We start from the raw sequence: 18,757 nt of genomic DNA, 5'->3' as shown, positions 1-18,757 counted from the left end.
GACATCACTGTGTGTATTATCCCTGTACTGTGACATCACTGTGTGTATTATCCCTGTACTGTGACATCACTGTGTGTATTATCTCTGTACTGTGACATCACTGTGTGTACTATACCTTTAGGAAGGCCAAAATATGTTTTCATTTTCTAAACTGAAGGTCATATTTTAGGGTCTGGTGCTTACGTGTCACACATAACATTAGTGAAAAGGGCACTCTTTATCATCTGTCAAATAAATGGGGGCCAGTTGGTACATTTGGTGTATGTGGCATATGATTACATAACAGGGATGTGCACAGAGCCTTTTCCAGGGAGAATGTAGCATGACCTGTTAGCTATGCAAATAAACCACCAACCATACAGTATATAGCAACTGGGATGTAACTCAAAAGGTTCAGGGCTAGAATACGCACCCAGACCCTAATGACTAGTAACCCCTCTATCACATAGAACAACACCATTATTATATGATGAAGACATAACAAAACGTGCGTCGGGGCGGTGGGAACACTGCAGGCAGCTGATGTTATTTACATGTTATATATATTTTATATATTTTTTGGAAAGTTATATCCAACCTATTACAGTATATTTAGGGGATCATCTACTTTATACCTAGCATGTATTTGTACCCACTACCTGCATATGCCTTTGCTCCTCTGCATGTGTGCTTAGCAGCCTCTGTTTTTTTTTTTTACTATTTTTCCTATGTTAATAAAGTCTCTTTTTATCGGGCACATATACTCTGTAGGTCTCTATTTCCTACTTTTCCTTGTTTTTGCCATATTATGTGAGTCGTGCCGATTATTCTGCTTCTCATATGGGTCCTTTGTTGTGAACATGGTGGATGTTTGTCAAATCCAAATGTGAACAGAAAATTAACAAGGGCTAATTCCATTACAGTCTGCGCGGTGATCATCGCTATCAGTCACTTAGTCTTGGAGATCCGTGCGTGCAGATTGTGTCCGCTGACTGGCGATGATTCAATACTGCAAAATACGCCATTTCTTGCCAACACTGAAGGAATCGTTTTCATGGAAATTGCATTTGCCAAATGAGCCAGCATGTGATACATATGTACAGATGATGCATCGCTGCTTCTGATACCTCTCATCATACATACCGAATATCTGCTATTCTGGGTGTTATACGGATCTGAACGGGTCAATGGGTTTTTTAGTTTTGACCTTTTAAACATGGTATCCACACTGATGCCCTGGGTGCAGTGGTGCCCTTTGCTCTGATACTCGTTTTTTTGCTTTCGGATATTTGTAGCGAGCACCGGAAGATATTGATTTTCATAGAAATCTGACCCTTGTACTGTATTCACCAGAATTTTAGGGCTCCCCAGGGCATTAACCTCTTCCTGATGGTGTGTATTTTCACTTTTGCTCAAATTTTTTTCCTCCCTTTCTTCCAAGGGTCATAATTTTATTTTTATTTTGCAGGATACGTTATCCCTCCTAAGGCTGAGATGTAGGTTTGGATGACGCTATTCATTTCACCGTATAACGCACAGAAAAATAAAATCTAAATGCGGTGAAAAAGGAAAACTCAACTTAAGCATAGATATTTGGGGTTTGGGCAGCATTGCATGAAGGGTGGATAATCACAAGGACAGACCCTCACCCATTGACACCGCGCCACTTAAATACTGCTGTCAATCAATGATGATGGCTTCTAAGTGCAGCAATCTGAGCTAGCTCTGACTGATGCCATTAAAGGCTTGTGTTGGCCGTGTAACACAGCCGGCACCTGTCAGTGTGGAGCAGACTCAGCTCCTGAGCCTGCTCGAATCGATATTCCAGCACACAATGTACGAAGTACTTCCAACCTATGTTGGCAAGGTTTATCATTAATTAGCTATCCTAAAGAAGTTTGTGCCTGACCTCCAGTATACCCATCACTCAACTGGGATTCCCTCTCGTAGTTGATCCTCCTTGACGGCTGTGCCTGGCGCAGTAGTTCATCCTTTTCACGTGAACGTTAAAGGGGTTGTCTCTTTCAAAATGCCGCTGTTCGTTCATTCAGGTGAATGGCTGAGGTCCCACTCCCAGCACATAGTTGATTTTGTCAACAGCAAACTAAGTGTAGTATTACATGCTGGCCATGTAGATGAATGGCTGAGTATGTATATAATACAAGGGCACATTAAGTGCAATAGAATGGGAGCCACTCATCCAGAGCACTTCTCCATTATGGTACTTAGAAGGGAGGTCCCAAGCTGGTTATCTTAAATTGGTTTGGTCCGCTGTGGAGTACAACATTCACTTATCGCTAGACGGCACGGTATGTAGGCACAGGTTCGCTTCTGGGAGCATCTTCAGCTGGCACTTTGGGAGGTATCTCTTTGACTTACACTTTGAGATCTTCTGTAGCTAGCTAGTGCACAAGGTCCATGGTAGGGGGAGTTTGATGGGAAGAACATATCCGGCCACACGGAGCCCAGATTTTGACCCCATCCAACACCTTTAGGATGAACTAGAACAAACATTGTGAGTCCGGCCTCTTCCCAACATCAGTATCTGACCTCACAAATGCTCTTCTGGAGCCCACCCTCTCCCCAACATCAGGGTCTGACCTCACAAATGTTCTTCTGGAGCCCACCCTCTCCCCAACATCAGGGTCTGACCTCACAAATGTTTTTCTGGAGCCCACCCTCTCCCAACATCAGTGTCTGATCTCACAAATGCTCTTCTGGAGATTGCACTCTCCCTAACCTTAGTGCTTGACCTCACAAATGCTCTTCTGAAGCTTGCCCTCTCCCCGACATCAGTGTCTAACCTTACAAATGCTCTTCTGGAGTTTGCCCCCTCCCCATCATCAGTGTCTAACCTCAGAAATGCTCTTCTGGTGCCTGCCCTCTCCCCAACATCAGTGTCTCACCTCACAAATGCTCTTCTGGAGTTTGCCCCCTCCCCAACATCAGTGTCTAACCTCAAAAATGCTCTTCTGGAGCCTGAGTTTGCCCCCTCCCCAACATCACTGTTTAAGCTCAAAAATGCTCTTCTGGAGCCTGCCCTCTCCCCGACATCAGTGCCTGACCTCAGAAATGCTTTTCTGGAGCCTGCCCTCTCCCTGACATCAGTGTGTAACCTCAAAAATGCTCTTCTGAAGCCTGCCCTCTCCCCGACATCAGTGTCTAACCTCAAAAATGCTCTTCTGGAGCCCACCCTCTCCCCAACATCAGGGTCTGACCTCACAAATGTTCTTCTGGAGCCCACCCTCTCCTCAACATCAGGGTCTGACCTCACAAATGTTCTTCTGGAGCCCACCCTCTCATCAACATCAGGGTCTGAACTCACAAATGTTCTTCTGGAGCCCACCCTCTCCTCAACATCAGGGTCTGACCTCACAAATGCTCTTCTGGAGTGTGCCTTCTCCACAACATCAGAGTCTAACCTTACAAATGGTCTTCTAAAGCCCACCTTCTCCTAAACATCAGGGTCTGACCTCACAAATGCTCTCCTGGAGACAGCTCTCTCCCAACATCAGTGTCTGACCTCACAAATGCTCTTCTGAAGCCTGCCCTCTCCCCAACATCAGTGTCTGACCTCACAAATGCTCTTCTGGAGCCTGCCCTCTTCCCGACATCAGTGTCTAACCTCAAAAATCCTCTTCTGAAGCCTGCCCTCTCCCCGACATCAGTGCCTAACCTCAACAATGCTCTTCTGAAGCCCGCCCTCTCCCCGACATCAGTGTCTAACCTCAACAATGCTCTTCTGGAGCCTGCCCTCTCCCCGACATCAGTGTCTAACCTCAACAATGCTCTTCTGAAGCCCGCCCTCTCCCCGACATCAGTGTCTAACCTCAACAATGCTCTTCTGAAGCCTGCCCTCTCCCCGACATCAGTGTCTAACCTCAAAAATGCTTTTCTGGAGCCCGCCCTCTCCCCGACATCAGTGATTGACCTCACAAATGTTCTTCTGAATGAAGGGGTGAAAATTCCCACAGACACCTCCAAACTTTTGTAGAATATCTTCCCAGAAGAGTGGAAGCAAAGGGGGGATCAACTCCATATTAATGCCTATGGACATAGAATGGGAGGTCCGAAAGCTCCTGTAGGGAGACTGTGGAGGGGACAGAATACTTTGGTTCATTCAACCCTTTAAAACCTAAAATACTCTGCTAGTGAAGTGGCTGGGAGCCCAGAATAGACTCTAAGAAGCGTTCTTCATCCATCCTCCTTCTGATATATTTCTATTCAGGAAGATGCAATAATGAAACCTCAGAATTACATTTGGTTTGTGGCTCCCATTTTTCTTGAGCGGCCTCTGCTGCTAACAATCTGTTCGGTTCCTTCTCTGTTCCAGGGACCGATGTCAAGTGATTTTCAGCGCGGCGTACAATGCGCCGGTGTTTATCTGCGCGGTGTCACCATGTTCTTCCATTTTTATTGTGTTCGGCAGCAACATGAAAAAGTCTATCGAGTTATTATTAACAGGATGAAAATGTCAGCGCGTAGCAGGTGCGGGATAATGCCGCCGCTCAAATATCACTGATGTCGCTGTTATGGAAACACGGCGTAATCAGAATGTACTGGATCAGAAACGCTGTGTACGACTATTGCAGCAAAAGCACAACCCGCGGCTCGGAGACGCACAACTTATACTTTCGTAGGAAGGGAAGAAAAGAAACTTTAATGCTAGGAATGATTTTCCTGTGGGAGCTTTCCCCAGCGGACAAGATGAAGCACTCTAAACGCGACGACTGTAATACCCCGTACAACGTCAGTACAAGAGGTACAAATAGTAGAATTTCTGGACTATTGTCTATTTTTTACATGACGCCCCCAACATTGATCATTTTACTCATCGTCCTGTGGCAATAAGTCGGTATATGACTGCTTAGTTATTGGCATAGTCAAAGGGAACAGACGCGGACGTCCCCCAAAACTGTAGTTATGGAGTCAGCAGAGCGTTGGTGACTTTTCTGCCCTCTGCTCCTCAGCACTCGGCCCCCCGCTCTGCAACGTTACGGGGTCTCCACTTTGTGGCCGAGTTGCTGCGTTTCCTTCCATTTCTCAATAATATAACTTACAGGTGATGGGGGAAGATTTAGGAGGAATAAATGTGATGACCGGACTTGATACCCCGGTGGCTCCTATTACAGGACCGTGATGGTATCAGTGAGCTCTGCACCACCGGCCGATCTATCACATGGTAATAAAGGCAGATTGCCCGGTGGGGGGCCGGATGTTATACACCAGGGGGGTAAGGAGTTGGACGTTATGCACTGAGGGCAGGGGTCCGGATGTGATATACCGGGGTGTAGCAGGGCTAGATGTTATCCTGCAAACGCAAAGGGGCCGGATGTTATACACCAGGGGCGGGGGAGCTGAGGTTATCCACAAGGGGAGATGGGGCTTAATGAAAATTGTGAATTCAATTATTAGGCTGAGGTCACATGAGCGTATAACACAGCCGAGTGCTATGCGATAAAACATCATATAGCACTCGGACCAGTGTTATTCTATAGGACAGCTCAGATCTGTGATTATTCTCCTATCCCGATTCGGCAGGAGAGAACAATCGCAGCATGCCTCGGCTCGCACGCATACATACAAGTCTATGGGTACGTGTGAAACATCGGACTGCACTCAGATGTGATCCCGCTGCAGTCCGATACATGTCGAGGCAGGCAATGGAGGAGATGAAAAAAACCACTTGCTCTGTTTTCTCCGCACCCATGCTGTGATTCTTTGATGCGGGAGGATCGGAGCACAGTGCACTGACTCTCGGATCACACTCGCAGCAGAGCTGGAGCCGAGGGTCATTAGCGTATCGCATACGCTTGTCCGTCAGACACACCCATTACTAACCCTATAGTCAAAAGAAATAAGCACAAACACAAAAGTCCTTTATTTGTAAAGATCACTCCCCGACAATTTCTCTACTTATTCCTTTTGACTACGGGGTTAATAATAGAGGTTTCTGGCAGATGCCTCTCCATTACTATCCCCAGGGCTTGATGTCAGCACCAGCTGCTGACATCAACCCCACAATGCCATTACCCCAATTGCCAGCGCACTAGGCCAATCGGGAAAAGCTGAGGGTAATGCCAGAATTGGCACATCTAAGGATGGATGCCCCATTTCTAGGGCAGCTGAGGGCTGGTCTTATTAAACTGGGAAGGGCCACATAACCATGGAACTTCCCAACATATTAATATCAGCCCACAGCTGTCTGTTTAACCTTTGCTGGTTATTAAAAATAAGGGGACCCCACCTCATTTTTAAAAAGGGTTTGTCTCCACCGATACCATAAATGTCTAACAGATGGATATGCCACCAATGTTTAAAGGGACACTGTCACCTGAATTTGGAGGGAATAATCTTCAGCCATGGAGGCGGGGTTTTTGGGTGTTTGATTCACCCTTTCCTTACCCGCTGGCTGCATGCTGGCTGCAATATTGGATTGAAGTTCATTCTCTGTCCTCCATAGTACACGCCTGCGCAAGGCAACCCCGCCTCCATGGCTGAAGATTGTTCCCTCCAAATTCAGGTGACAGTGTCCCTTTAATCCAGAGGCTGACTGATGTAGCACCCGCACTGGCTCCTGTTGGGCTTTTTCTGCATTGTTGACCCTTATACACTGATCTGACACTAATATCATTCATAATCCAATCCTCCCACTTCCATGTCCAAAACTTTGTTCATGCTGCTCCAGTTTCCTGGGATGCGCTACCCCAGACAATTTCGTGATGGTGAGTGATTTATATGTCTTCATGTGCACTACCTTCCGCTTTATAAAAGACGACTGAACCGTTTTTTTTACCTTTTCTGTCCCACCCTACTGTTTTGTATCGTAAACTGAATTTGCTGACACTGGTTTCCTAAAAATCGGGACAGTCTTGGCACATCTTTCCTATCCCCACTGCCTCATCCTTTCTCCTTTCATCCTTATGATCAGCAATGAGAGCTCCGGCAGGCAGCCCTATAGTAGCAACGGGATCCGGCTAGATAAAACAGTTTCTCCAAATCTAGTAAAGAAAGTAAATAAAAAAATGAAAAAAAAAACAAACCCCAAAATCAAAGCTTTGCTATAGAGCATTATTAGGCGGGAGGTAATAATAGATGTTTGGCGTCCATCTACTCTCTGTACCGCCTCGCTCCACACTAATACAATTAGATTCACTCTAAACTTGATTCCGCGCATTTAATCATAAACTTCCTGATAAGGAAAATAAAACCTGATACGATTAGTTACACTGGCGGCTCCGAGAACGGTGAATCATATGGGAGGACACTGGTGTGCAGGGTGATGGACGCATGACACTACTGTACAGCGTCACTGTATAGGATCTATGGTGTGGGCACTGCACTTAGTATCTACCTCACTCACTATGATTCGCTGTGTTATGGCAACTCCCTATTGGGGAGAGTGCCTTTTAAACAAGATGCTTCCCAGCTATTGGCTGGGGGCATTTAACTATGTGCGTGCACTGCCCCTTTTAAGAGAAGGGGAGCGCACCGCAGGGAGGTGCGGAGCGCATTACACCAGGAAGACATCGGGGCGGTGAGAATGCCGGCGTCCCTGCATGGAAGGGGAAAGGGAGCCATGCAGGGATGCCGACAATAGGGTCACTTCACTGTGTTATGGTAACTCCCTATTGGGGAGAGTGCCTTTTCAACAAGATGCTTCCCAGCAATTGGCTGGGGGCATTTAACTATGTGCGTGCGCTGCCCCTTTTAAGAGAAGGGGAGCGCACCACAGGGAAGTGCGGAGCGCATTACACCAGGAAGACATTGGGGCGGTGAGAATGCCGGCGTCCCTGCATGGAAGGGGAAGGGGAGCCATGCAGGGATGCCGGCAATAGTTTTACACAATGCACATAAGACCAAACACTGTATCAAATCTGGAAGAGCCGAGGACCCACACGGAGGAATGGGGAGCTGCGGTTGAGACGGCCATTTTGCTGGATTTTTGGTGAATTTGGAACAGATTCAATTAATTAAAGATCAATTACAAAACTTCTAATAGATATAATGATCTAGACTGATATATTATTCTATAGATATGCCATAATAGATTTGGGGTTTTGTATGGGGCTCTATATGTGTTTTCTCCTGACTCACTGCCATATAATTTGGGGTAAGGGGCTCTGACTATAATCTGATGGTATCACATCTCCCGGCTCATACATCTCCTCTGTGGCTTCTGAGCAGTCCGGTCATAACGTGTCCCCCCCAGCTGGGAGATAAATGATTATCCCGTCCTTCACAGGATGGATACAGTTGACCTACTGTGCACAATTTTGCAAATCCAATTTTTTTTTGTTCAGGACATAACTGGCGAGCATCAGATCTACACCTCAGTGATTGACCTCTCGCTCCTCGAAGGAGACTTTCTCTATTGTACGTGAGTTTTCAAAGATAAGACCGGTACGGAAAAATCCGACTCTTGTGTTGAATAATTTACTTTACTGCCAGCTTGGTGTTCTGATCAGAAACCGGCAATATTTCTGTGGCCTAAATCTGTCAGATTATACTGGAAACGTGTTTGTTTTGTTCTAAGATTGATGATATATTTGCTATTTTATACATTGGCTCTTTGTAGGTCAATAAGGCCGAGGTCAGACCGTCAATGTGCTGTCTGCTGCGAACACGGAATCCATAATTATTTTGCGCTTATTATACAACCATAGTAAGTACACCAGCCCCAACAGGTCTTAACAATCTTTTTAATAATTCATGCACATTGTATTGCAAATCCTGTGAGCACATTTGCTCTAGGTTACCTTACAACATGCATGCATGCAATAAAAGTAGTTGGAAGTGGAGGTGAACATGGGCCAACAGCCATCACGAGTGTACGATCTGGTGCAAAAGCCGCTGTTCTTCTGAATCTGGCGATGTTTTTCTTTTGTTCCTGCGCCTCTCCGTTCCTGAGATATGAGCCGCTCTCGCCTGTATAGAATCACGGTCTTTTTTAGCAAACTGGGCGTGGTCTTCCACTCTTGTCTTCTAGAGGACCACACCCACTTTGTTAACAAAGCTAGATTTACATGCAGGGAAATGAGGACCATATCTCAGGAACGGAGAGGCGCATGGACGAAAGAAAAACATCGCCGGATTCAGGAGAACAGCGGCATTTACACTGGGTTACAAAATTATATATTTATGGCAAATGACAGGTCCCCTTTAAAAGGTTATATTTATCATTACAAGTTATTGGCTCTTCAAAGGATGGTGGGGATCTAACTGACTGGTCCCCACCAATACCAAAAAATCTCTTTCTTTCTTCCTTCCATTCTTTCTTCTTTCATCAGACCCCTACCGATCTGCAAGTTATCGCTCATCTTTTGGAAAGGTGATATCTTTTAATGATGGGAATGACCTTTTAAAGGGGTTGTCCGGTACAAATCAATAAGTCTGCAGTCTGCAGTCTCTCTGTGTGACTATAGACTTATGAATCCCCCCCCTCCACCACCACATGGATTCTGAGCCAGGACCCGATGGTATGTCTGAGTTATACATAGTCCCGGCCGGAGTCCGTCCAGTAGCCGCAGCCTCGCTCCATACACTTGTCCGGGCACGGCCACAATACAAGTGTATGGATCAAGGCCACTTGCATTAATCAGGGTCTTGCCAGGACTATGTATAACTCATACATACCCTCCGGTCTCGGCTCAAAATCCGGCGAATCCCCGCAGTGCACAGACTCATCGCTTTACATGGGACAACCCCTTTAAATATAGGGCATGTTTGAGTAGTGTCACCGTCCTCTCCATGTGAGCTGCTGGCATCAGATGAAATATTTCAGAAATGGCCTAAAACCCCTATAGAGAGAAAGCGATGGAACGCGCGGTGACCGCCTCACCTGTAACAGCTGAATGCCGCGTCTGTTTGTTAATAATCGCATTTCAATCACTTTATATTTATTTCCCCCGAAGTAGAAAAGCAACAAAAAAAAAATCTGTGCCCGGCTGCCCGCCATTGCCAGCTGCTTCCATTTCTTGGCACAGCGATGGGTTGTAATTTTAGCACAGTGATAAAAAAATGAAACCTAATGGAAGAAGCCTGAGGATCCGTCCGTGGTCCCAGCTCTTGTTTCCTCTGTTTGCCTTCGGGGCTCCAACAATCAGTTGCCAATTTAGGATCTTTATCGGAAAATGCCACCGAGCTTCCAGGGCCTAATGGAGATGATAAATATTTATTAGAAGCTGTCACCGCTCACAGCCGACACTTCCCCCATGGTTTTTCTTTACTTCGACACAATGAAGCATCTTGCAGGATTATTATCATGTGGATGAAAAGACGAAACTTTTACTTTCCGCATTATTCTCAATACTCCAGCTATGGTTTGCTACAAATGATGCTTTTCTGACAAGTGTCTCCGACCTGAATTATTTCCACAGCCATGTCCCCGTCTTGGGGCTCACGCGAACCGTGCACCTCAAAACTTTCTCCATATTCCCTGTACAGACAACAGTTACGGTAAATAAATTCTACCTGCCTCCGGCCACCACTAGGGGGAGCTAATTGCATTCAGTTTATAACTGGAACTGAAAGTTTGGAAGTTATAATAATAAATAATAATAAGTTGCCCCCAATCCTCTGATGAGCCCTGTGTGAATGGGGAGAGGGCAGTCATGCCCATTCATTATTATGGGGTAGAGATCAATCACGCCCATTCATTCTTATGGGGTAAAGGGCAGTCATGCCCATTCATTCTTATAGAGTAGAGATCAATCATGCCCATTCATTCTTATGGGGTAGAGATCAATCATGCCCATTCATTCTTATGGGGTATAGATTAATCATGCCCATTCATTCTTATGGGGTAGAGATCAATCACGCCCATTCATTCTTATGGGGTAGAGATCAATCATGCCCATTCATTCTTATGGAGTAGAGATCAATCATGCCCATTCATTCTTATGGGGTAGAGATCAATCACGCCCATTCATTCTTATGGGGTAGAGATCAATCATGCCCATTCATTCTTATGGAGTAGAGATCAATCATGCCCATTCATTCTTATCGGGTAGAGATTAATCATGTCCATTCATTCTTATGGGGTAGAGATCAATCATGCCCATTCATTCTTATGGGGTACAGATCAATCATGCCCATTCATTCTTGTAGTGTAGAGGGCAGTCATGCCCATTCATTCTTATGGAGTAGAGGTCAGTCATGCCCATTCATTCTTATGGGGTAGAGATCAATCATGCCCATTCATTCTTATAGGGTAGAGGTCAATCATGGCCATTCATTCTTATGGGGTAGAGGTCAATCATGCCCATTCATTCTTATGGGGTAGAGGTCAATCATGCCCATTCATTCTTATAGGGTAGAGATCAATCAGGCCCATTCATTCTTATGGGGTAGAGGTCAATCATGCCCATTCATTCTTATAGGGTAGAGATCAATCAGGCTCATTCATTCTTATAGGGTAGAGGTCAATCAGGCCCATTCATTCTTATGGCTTAGAGGTCAATCGCGCCCATTCATTCATATAGGGTAGAGATTAATCATGCTCATTTATTCTTATGGCTTAGAGGTCAATCATGCCCATTCATTCTTATAGGTAGAGGTCAATCATGCCCATTCATTCTTTTGGGTTATAGGTCAATCATGCCCATTCATTCTCATAGGGTAGAGGTCAATCATGCCCATTCATTCTTTTGGGGTAGAGGTCAATCACGTCCATTCATTCTTTTGGGGTAGAGGTCAATCATGCCCATTCTTATATAATAGAGGTCAATCATGCCCATTCATTCTTATGGGTTATAGGTCAATCATGCCCATTCTTATATAATAGAGGTCAATCATGCCCATTCATTCTTATAGAGATCAATCATGCTCCTTCATTCTTATAGGGTAGAGATCAATCATGCTCCTTCATTCTTATAGGGTAGAGATCAATCATGCCCATTCATTCTTATGGGGTAGAGATCAATCATGCCCATTCATTCTTATGGGGTAGAGATCAATCATGCCCATTCATTCTTATGGGGTAGAGATCAATCATGCTCCTTCATTCTTATTGGGACTGTTGGAGATAGCCGAGTGCTGCGCTGACATGTCCTTCTGCACTCCCCTAAGATTAAATGGAGTGATCGACCACCCCTCCATTTATATCTGCTTCTCGGGATCTGTGGGGGTCCCAATGGTCAGACCACTGGTGGACACAGACAGAAGCGGGCCCCTGTGTAAGAACAATATATGGGCCCTTTGCAGCTCCATGGCTCATTAATTCCACCTGCTTTGGAGTTGGAAGTGGCCCCTTTGCGTCTTGGGCCCCTATGTGGCAGCACAGGTTGCACCAATGACTTGTGTTAGATCAACAGCGATCAGAAAGTTGTCCCTTATCCTTTGGAAGGCAGATGACTTCTAAACTTGGGAATGACCATTTAAACCATAGCGGTCACTTCGGGGGAATTTTCAGAATAAGTTGTCATGCTGTGTCGGATTGATGCATTGCATGGCAGGGTTACAAGGAGGAAACCGCTGCTCTCCATCACTGCCCATCTGCAGTTCACTAACGATACCCTGGACAAGTCAAAACTACACTGGAACAAGGTTTTGCGATCAATTATTGGAGAAAACCACCAACATAACGAAGGTGAAGCTGTTTTGTAGGGAGCAACGGGCTAAATTTCCTCCAAGCCGATGGGCGGGACTAACTAACAATTCCCGGAAATGTTTAGATTCAGTTATTTACACATAAGGGCATCAAGGTTCACATACTTTTGCCACTCATGAGCTCGTGATATTGGATCGTTTTCCTCATTTCAAAAACATCAAAGAATAATATTTTTGACACATTTGATTGATTTGGTTCTTTCAGGGCTGCCACTAGAAATTTCGGGGCCCCATACTGGCAAAATTTTCGGGGCCCCCTTGAAACTCCACCCAGGCTCCACCCCAGCCCCGCCGCCAGGCTCCACCCCACAAACTGTCCACAGTCCCACCGCTCTCTCTTGGAAAATCTCCACTTCTCACCTATCACACATTGACAGTTCCCATCACCAGATCACACATATAGCCGGCAGCTTTTGTTTTGGCCAAAAGATTTTTTAAGCCGCCACCATAACACGGTAGACACTTTTGGCCGGGCCCTACTCTACTGTAACCTACTAAATATTTGTTAAAATATGCAATACAATTTAGGTATATTTTTATTTATTTTTCAATTTTTAAAATGACCTATAATACTACATACAAGGAACAAATACCACCGCACTATGACCAGATGACATATTACCACCACAGTGATCGAATAATATAAAATACAAGGAACAAATACCGCTACACCATGACCAGACCGCATATAACCACAAATGACTGAATACTACAATACTGATCAGTAATAAATAAAACCCCACAATACTATCACCATCAGTGCCATTATACACAGGAGATCTGTAATTAGTAAGCAGTGTCTGTGTACAGGTAATACAGTGATCACCGGTGACATTATACACAGGAGCTCTGTATATAATGTATAGGTAATACAGTGATCACTGGTGACATTGTACACAGGACCTCTGTATATAGTATACAGTGTATAGTGTCAGTGTATAGTTAACACTGACTCACCAGTGACGTCTCTAGGTGAAGTCCTTCATCTTTCATCCAGCACAGACCGCCATCACTTCATCCAGCCAGGACTCGTCTCTGCAGGAAATAAAACAGTTATCTCGAGTTCCGCTTGTAGAACACATTACTTAATTTTCCCAACTTCTACATTACACCACATGAAGAAGGCAACATAGCATCACTCTACACAGTAACAGGACCTCCCTCCCATTTAAAACAGTATACTCAAAAAATAAAATAAATACATCACTGCAATAATAATATCCCTTAATTAGCCCCTATGGTAATATTCGCCATCCTAGCCCCCGTGTGTCTCATTCCAGGCTCCAGCCATATGTTCTCCCATCCTGCCCTCATGGGTATCCATTCTGCCACCTATGATCTCCCCATCCTGCCTCATCTGTCTCCATCGTATCCATCCTGCCCCATCTGTCTCCAATTTTGCCCCATCTGTGTACAATCCTGCCCCATCTGTGTCCAGCACTCTGCCCCATCTGTGTCCAGCACTCTGCCCAGTCTGTGTGCAATCCTGCCCCATCTGTGTCCAGCACTCTGCCCCATCTGTTTCCAATCCTGCCTCATCTCTGTCCAGCACTCTGCCCCATCTCTGTCCAGCACTCTGCCCCATCTCTGTCCAGCACTCTGCCCCATCTCTGTCCAGCACTCTGCCCAGCACTCTGCCCCCCCCGTGTCCAGCTTTACTGCCCCCCGGCCCCCACCCTGTGTCCAGCTTTACTGCCCCCGGCCCCCACCCTGTGTCCAGCTTTACTGCCCCCCGGCCCCCACCCTGTGTCCAGCTTTACTGCCCCCGGCCCCCACCCTGTGTCCAGCTTTACGGCCCCCGGGCCCCCACCCTGTGTCCAGCTTTACTGCCCCCGGCCCCCACCCTGTGTCCAGCTTTACTGCCCCCCGGCCCCCACCCTGTGTCCAGCTTTACTGCCCCCCGGCCCCCACCCTGTGTCCAGCTTTACTGCCCCCCGGCCCCCACCCTGTGTCCAGCTTTACTGCCCCCCGGCCCCCACCCTGTGTCCAGCTTTACTGCCCCCGGCCCCCACCCTGTGTCCAGCTTTACTGCCCCCCGGCCCCCACCCTGTGTCCAGCTTTACTGCCCCCGGCCCCCACCCTGTGTCCAGCTTTACTGCCCCCCGGCCCCCACCCTGTGTCCAGCTTTACTGCCCCCCGGCCCCCACCCTGTGTCCAGCTTTACTGCCCCCGGGCCCCCACCCTGTGTCCAGCTTTACTGCCCCCGGGCCCCCACCCTGTGTCCAGCTTTACTGCCCCCGGCCCCCACCCTGTGTCCAGCTTTACTGCCCCCCGGCCCCCACCCTGTGTCCAGCTTTACTGCCCCCACCCTGTGTCCAGCTTTACTGCCCCCCGGCCCTCACCCTGTGTCCAGCTTTACTGCCCCCCGGCCCCCACCCTGTGTCCAGCTTTACTGCCCCCACCCTGTGTCCAGCTTTACTGCCCCCCGGCCCTCACCCTGTGTCCAGCTTTACTGCCCCCCGGCCCCCACCCTGTGTCCAGCTTTACTGCCCCCACCCTGTGTCCAGCTTTACTGCCCCCCGGCCCTCACCCTGTGTCCAGCTTTACTGCCCCCCGGCCCCCACCCTGTGTCCAGCTTTACTGCCCCCACCCTGTGTCCAGCTTTACTGCCCCCCGGCCCTCACCCTGTGTCCAGCTTTACTGCCCCCGGGCCCCCACCCTGTGTCCAGCTTTACAGCCCCCTCGGCCCCCACCCTGTGTCCAGCTTTACTGCCCCACGGCCCCCACCCTGTGTCCAGCTTTACGGCCCCCCGGCCCCCACCCTGTGTCCAGCTTTACTGCCCCCCGGCCCCCACCGTGTCCAGCTTTACTGCCCCCTGCCCCCACCCTGTGTCCAGCTTTACTGCCCCCCGGCCCCCACCCTGTGTCCAGCTTTACTGCCCCCGGGCCCCCACCCTGTGTCCAGCTTTACTGCCCCCCAGCCCCCACCCTGTGTCCAGCTTTACTGCCCCCCGGCCCCCACCCTGTGTCCAGCTTTACTGCCCTGGGCCCCCCCCGGATTGCCGCTCTCAAAAAAAAAAAAAGTTCTACTTACCTGCCGCGCTCCTCTCTCCACGCAACTGCACCGTGCACTCGTCGGCAACCTGCACGCTGCGGCTGGCGGCTGTTAACTATTGACGTGCGGGCGCGGGCCCGCACGTCAATAGCGTACAGCTGTAGCAGCGGCCGCCGCTAAGGGCCCGGTTCAGCCTGCGGCTGCCGGTAGGGGCCCGGTGAGCAGGTAAGAGGGGGCCCGATGCGGGCCCCCTCTGCTCACCGGGCCCCATACGCCAGTCACGGCTGTAATGCCCTGATGGCGGCCCGTTTTTTATAAACTTTAAGAACTTGTATAAAAAGTTAATATAGTTTTAGGTCAAATTTAGGCAAAATTATGGAAAATTGTGAAGGGTTCACAAACTTTCAAGCACCACTCTATATCAACATCAAAACTCCAACAAGTCAGGATAGGATCAAGACGATACTCCTGCCGTGAGCAGGAGCACCTGTCCCACCTTCCCCAGGAACCAGGAAGTGGTGAAGAAAGATGGCACCAAACCTTTGAGACAACATACAATATCCTCATAGTGGTGCACTTTCGGGTAACTTTTCCAAATAACCTGCCATGTAGCGTGAACATGACTATTTTTTGCCCGTTTTTCTGAATTTTTCAGCAATTTCCTCATCATCAGGCTCTATCCCTAATTTTCAGATTTCCCATAGCTCAGTGTTGGCGAGCACTAGACACAGCACACACAGACATGAGTGATTCCTGCTTTCCTGTCTCTGTGAAACTGAGCAGTGTAGCTGTGAATTACCTTTGGGATCGGCGCTTCTCTACCGCTGTCTCACTTTGCTCTTTTATTCCTCTCCTTCCCAAAGACTTTCATCTAAGCTGTAACCTGATACCTAAGTGAACTGGCAGTCTACTTTGAACCGTAGACATGAGATTATTATTATTAATTTTAAAGTTAAAAAAAAATCATGTAAAATAGTTAAATACATATTCATATAAAAATAAAAAATACATTATACTCACCTCAATACCCAACCCCTTATGCCCACGTCTCCTATATAAAAAAAAAAAACTACCATGCACTCACCTGTCCGCCGTAGTCCACGTAATACAGAGTGTCCCACGGCGATCTCAGTTGTAGAACAGTCACATTGGGAGAGAATGTACTGGTTGTCCACCGGCATCATTGCTCCCACAGGACTGTGTTATAATTTCAAATAAAGGACTTTACTCTGGGTGGGTGTTTTTTTTTATACAATATGACTATGGGGTTAGTAATGGGTTTGCCTTATAGATGCATCTCCATTACTAACCTCTGGTCTTGATGTCAACTGACAATACAAAGGTGACATCAACCCACCCCAACTATCACCCCACTTGCCACCGCACCAGGGCAAGTAGGAAGAGCGAGGCTAAGCACCAGATTTGGTGCATCTTATTGATGTGCTATTCATGGGGCGGATGAGAACTGATGTCTAGGAGGGGGCCAATAACCATGACCCCTTCCTAGGCTATTAATATCAGCCCGCATCTGTCTGCCTAATATTTGCTGGTTAGATTTTTATAGGGGGACCCTACATCAATTTTTTCTGGAGCGCCCCCCCCCTGTAAACTAGCCAGTAAAGGCTACGCAAACATCTGTGATCTGATATTAATAGCCGGGGAACCTTTGGCTATTGGCTCCTTCCCAGTGTATTAACATCAGCCGTCGGCTTTCCCTCTGCTGGTTATGAAAATTACGCGGGAACCCACAGAACTTTTTTTTTCATTTTTTTGCTGTTTGGTTCCAGCCTATGTAGGCTCATTCTGTTAACGCTCCTACATAGGCTGGTGACAATGTGTCTGTGTTTATTTAACTCTTTACTTAATGAATTAGTAATGAGGATGTCTGGCTGACACCTCTTCATTACTAAAGCCAGGGTTTGGTGTCAGCGACAGCTGCTGGCACCAACCCCTAATCCCATGACCCCGATGCTACTGCATTATAATGAAAAAGTTATTGAACCAAGAAATTACATAAGAAAACATTTTTTTTAAAGTATCTGTATTTAGCTAAAAAAAAGCCTTCATTGCTGGACAAAACATATGCAGAAAATGACAAGAGATGCAGAAATTTCTGCAAGTAAATAAATACTCAATGTGCGCACACAACCTTACGCTGCGGCCACGGATCAGTCATACCGGAAGTGATTGTGGGTGTCTCTCAGGGGTTCATATCCAGTTTCAGCTCAGCAGCATGCTAAGTTCATAGGTTGCGGCAAAGGTGCTTTTTTTGTCTGCAATCTAAAACCAAAATGTTTTTGCTACAATTTTTAACTGTTGCAACAGAATAGGGCTTTTTTTCTGCAGCACGAAAAACCCCAAAAACTTACCAGAGCTACAACATATGAATGCAACGTAACAGTACTGTCAATCCGAGTAAAATGAATAATCATTTAATATTAGAGGGAAGAAAACGAGAATGTTCTTAGCGGTTTTCTGCAATTTGTTTTGCTGGTGCCCACCCGAAATCTGCTGCAAAAGACCGACAGCTGCTCCATCGTGACTCATTATGATGGTGACATCCCTTGGACTTGCTTACCGCCATTGGGACATAATTATTACTGAGAGCTGTGGACATATTCCATCTATAGTCTGTTTTACCATAGCGCTCAACCTGATGTGAACAGATAGATAAAAGGATGATAGATATATATAACTAGATGGTGGCCCGATTCTAACGCATCGGGTATTCTAGAATATATATGTATGTATGTATATATATATATATATATATATATAGCAGCCACATAGTATATAGAAGAGGCCACGTAACACAGACAGCCACGTAGTATATAGCACAGCCACGTAGTATATAACACAGCTCACGTAATATATAACATAGCCCACGCAGTATAACACAGCCCACGAAGTATCACACAGCCCACGCAGTATATAACACTTCACACGTAGTATATAACACAGCCCACGTAGTATATAACATTGCCCACATAGTATATAACACAGCCCACGTAGTATATAACATTGCCCACATAGTATATAACATTGCCCACGTAGTTTATAGCAGCCAGGCAGTACATAACACTGCCCACGCAGTATATAACACAGCCACGCAGTATAGAATACAGCCCACGCAGTATAGAACACAGGCCACGTATATAACACAGGCCACGCAGT

The sequence above is a fragment of the Ranitomeya imitator genome, chromosome 8, assembly GCF_032444005.1.
Source record: "Ranitomeya imitator isolate aRanImi1 chromosome 8, aRanImi1.pri, whole genome shotgun sequence".
In the NCBI taxonomy this organism is placed as follows: Eukaryota; Metazoa; Chordata; class Amphibia; order Anura; family Dendrobatidae; genus Ranitomeya; species Ranitomeya imitator.
Note: the sequence above shows the minus strand (reverse complement) of the source record.